Source organism: Pteropus medius, unplaced genomic scaffold, assembly GCF_902729225.1.
Source record: "Pteropus medius unplaced genomic scaffold, Ma_sr-lr_union100, whole genome shotgun sequence".
Lineage (NCBI taxonomy): Eukaryota > Metazoa > Chordata > Mammalia > Chiroptera > Pteropodidae > Pteropus > Pteropus medius.
The window spans coordinates 11,747,882-11,752,042 of NW_024353517.1; positions in this window are offsets into that span (position 1 = coordinate 11,747,882).

Below are 4,161 nucleotides of genomic sequence, written 5' to 3' on the forward strand. Positions count from 1 at the left end.
CTTTGAACATTTTGTTATATGAAATAACAAATTTCCTCATTTTTAAAGCCAATTTAAATTGATGTTTTTCTGTTTTTGTAGCCCCAAAAAACTCCTGTTAACAAAGGAACAAGCCTCTTCCATTGGTCTCTTCCATTTCTGGACCTAATATGGCCCATCTCTGTTTCAAGGATAAGCCCAGAGACCTCTGGGAAGAGATTGATACCAAGGACAGAGCAAAGCATAAGGGACTGAAGAAGGCCAGACAACTGTCAAGGGCAGCACAAAGCAGTGAACCTAAAGCCAGATGGAGTCCTATGGAGCCAGGAGGAAGCTGAATCAAATGGGAGGGACTGAGCAATGAAAAGTACTGGAAAGGGTGGCACCAGAAGGCAGGTCTGGCAAGTTGTGACCAGTGAGCTTGGGAGAAAGCAGTAAAGCAACTTGATCAGAGTAGGAAAATGCTGAGTTAAGAGATCTCAGAAGTTTAGCAAGTCCTGGTGCTGCTGACATCTAGCTTCGGAACTTTCCAGACCAAGGCTGATAGAGAAATGGAAGTCCATAAAATAAAATAAAATAAGTTGTGGAATCTTGAGATTAAGTAGTCTGGATGAGCAATAGCTCAAATATTGAAAGACCTGGAACACTAAGGAGGGGCAAAGGGGAGGAGAAAATCAGCCAGATTCTAAAGTCTTTTGGGTAGGTGTAAAATGCTTACTATGGTTTTGGGCAATTGCATCAATAATTTGAAAAAGAAAATATAGAAGGATGGAATTAATAGTAGATGTTTAGAAAGAGGGAGAGGAAAAGTACAGAGTGAAAAAAGTGAGAAAAGTTTAGGGGGCTATTTTCTTTAGGTCAGAAAAATTTTTATATGTGCTCCACACAAGTGAAAACACAGAGAGAGAGAGAGAGAGAGAGAGGGAAACCCAAAACTGATAGAACATTTTCAAGACAGACAGGATATTCTTTAAATTGAATAAATGCTCCTTGTCCCTAACCTAAATATGAACAGCCTAATGAATGATTATAGATTCAGGAACCTTTCAGTTTCTGGTAGGAATTCAGGTTAGGGCTGCGTTCTTGACCTTGACCTTGTTAATAGTAGCCTCATGTAGCTGGGACAGCAAAATTAACATATGCCTCAATACTTAAAAGGAAATTTTAATCAGAGCCAAGCATCTGTCATCACTACTATTAGATATTTGCTGATTTTATTGTCCCTTTCCCCTGTTATTAAATATAGACTTCTATATTATTTCCACATATTTGGTTCAATGCATTCTCTACCAACAAGAAACTTAGAGGTATCTGTTGTTTCTGGTAATGAATCACAGAAATGAAATGGATTAATTAAAATCCTAATTGTAATCCTCAAAGTTCATTGTATCCAAAACTTTTAATCTCTTCCCTCACTGTATCCTTTTCCCTCCACTCCACACAAACACTCATGCTGAAATTAGTTCTCAACTAGTAACAAAAGTTTTCAGAGACTTGTGTTTTCTCTTTCTCATATCCACTGTTTACTATTTAAGGAGTACTAACACACTACAAAGCAGGTAAAAGACTAACAGAAGAAATATGTATAAACTTTGTATAAAACATACATAATTTATATAAAATATGCAATATATGTAAAAGTATATAAACTTTAAAAAAAAAATTTTTCCTGGCTTTATTGAAATATAATAGACAATTAGTTGCTTGTATTTACATTGTACAATTCAATGAGTTTTTTTTTCAATTATAATTGGCATACAATAATATATCATTTTCAGTTGTACAACCTAGTATTCAGAGATCCACATAACTTGCAAAGCGGTCACCCCACTAAATCTTGTGCCTCTCTTTCCCCTTACATATTTATTAATTATTAACCATCTTCCCCAAGCTACATCTTCCCCATGCTACTCTACATCTCCATGTCTATTCTGCAACTATCCATTTGTATCTCTTAATCCCTTTGCCTTTTTTTCCCCACTCTCCAACCCCCTCCCATCTAGTAGCCCTCAAATATTCTCTGTATCTATGCTTTTGTTGTTGTTGTTTATTTGTTCTTTAGATTCCACATGTATGTGAAATCACGTGGTATTTGTCTTTCTCTATCTGACTTCATTTAGATAGAGTCCATCAAGGCAATATCTTTTTCCATCCCCTTCCTTTTAGTCTGTGTGTGTCTTTTAATCTGAAGTGAGTCTCTTGTAGGCAGCATATGTAGGGGTCTTGTTTTCTTATCCATTCAGCCACTCTATCTTTTGGTTGGAGCACTTAATTCTTTTCCAGTTGAGGTACTTGTTGATAGGAATGTAGTTATTACCATTCTTTATTCCTGTTTTTGATACATGCTTTTCTTTCTTAAAGAAGTCCCTCCAACATTTCCTGTAATACTGGCTTAGTGTTGATAAATTCCTTTAGCTTATTTTTGTCTGAGAAGCTCTTTATTATAGTCTTGGCTTCTTTTTTCTTGCCATTCTTTGACTCTAAGTGATAGCTTTGCCGGGTAAAGTATTCTTGATTGTAGATCCTGGGTCTTCATCACGTCAAATATTTTGTGCTAAGCCTTTATGTCCTGCATAGTTTCTTTTGAGAAATCAGTTGCCAGTCTTATGGGTGCTCCCTTGTAGATAACTAACTGCTTTTTTTTTCTTGCTCCTTTTAAGATTCTCTCTTTGTATTTAACCTTTGGCATTTTAATTATGATGTGTCTTGGTGTGGGCCTCTTTGGGTTCCTCTTGGGACTCTCTGAGCTTTCTTGGGTTGTATGTCTGTTTCCTTCACCAGTTGAAGGAAGTTTTCCATTATTATTTCTTCGAATAGCTCTTCAATGTCTTGTTTCCCTTCAGGTACCCCTATGACATGAATATTTTTACATTTAATAGTGTCCCATAGGCTCCTTAAATTATTATTATAGTCTTGGCTTCTTTTTTCTTGCCATTATGATTGAGTGTCCTTGGCTTCCCCATCCTCTATATAAGTGGTTCGATCCTCTTCTTCACCCATTCTGTTTTCCCATCTAATATACTCTTCATCTCAGATAATGTGTTCTTCATTTTTGACTGGTTCCCGTTTATAATTGCCATTTCCATTTTTATGGTTTTTCTTTTCTCTTGGTTAAAGTTCTCATTGAGTTCATCTACACTTTCCCTAAGTTCCCTGAGCATCTTTATAACCAGTGTTTTGAACTCTGCATCTGTTAGATTGCTTGACTCCATTATTTCTGGATCTCTGTTTTGTTCTCTCATATGGTTTCTGCTTCTTTGTCTTCCCATTTTGACTGCCTTTCTGTGTCTGTTTCTATGTACTAAGTAAAGTTCCTAAGTCTCCTGGTCTTATTAGTGTGGCTTTGTTAAGTAAGTGTCCAGTAGCACAGTCTTTAGAGGGGTTCACCTATAGGCCAAGTTTAGCCCCAGCCTGTGACTATAGTTGCCTCAAAAGGCCATACCAGAAACCGAGGCCAGCTGCCTCCAGTGTGAGTCTAGGCACTGCTCGGCAAGGACCTAACTTTCTGAGTATACACCTGGATGTGGTTTGGGTAGGGCTGTGAGTTGGGAGAGGTGGAGTTTCAGGGAATCCTCTGGGCAAAGCAACCTCTGTTATCCAGTCTGATGACATCTCGGCTATGGAGATGCTGCATCAGCACACTAGGAGGGGGAAGGGCTCAACAGAGAAATAATGGATACTGCCAGCACTTCCATCTGGGAGACACCCTAGCCTCTGGCCCTCACTCCAACAACTCAGTGTCCCCCTGTAAGTCCCTGGTGACCCCTGTGCAGCCAAAACAGTGCTGGTGCTCAGAGAGAGCAGATCCGTCACCGCAAAAGTCTGCTCGTGAAGATGGCCCCTTAAATTGGCATCTGCAGCTGCCACTGCCGCTGCTGCAACCTCTGTCCCACTCTGACGCTTGGGACCTGGCAGCCTCATGTCCTCACCCTGTCCTACCTTCTGCCGTTACAGGGTGATTTCTTATTTCTTCCTTAGTTGTAGGGCTTGTTCATCTAGATCCCAAGAGATTTTTCCTTGCTGTTTGCTCCTTGTTTCTGTCACAACTTTGATTTGGTCACCAGAGGGATAAACAGAGTCTCTATCGTCTATGCCATTTTTTTTTCTCCTTTTAAGAAAAATTATCCAAAATTTACAAGTAAGGCAAAAGATGAGGGCTGTATGTTTTTAATTTTATACTGC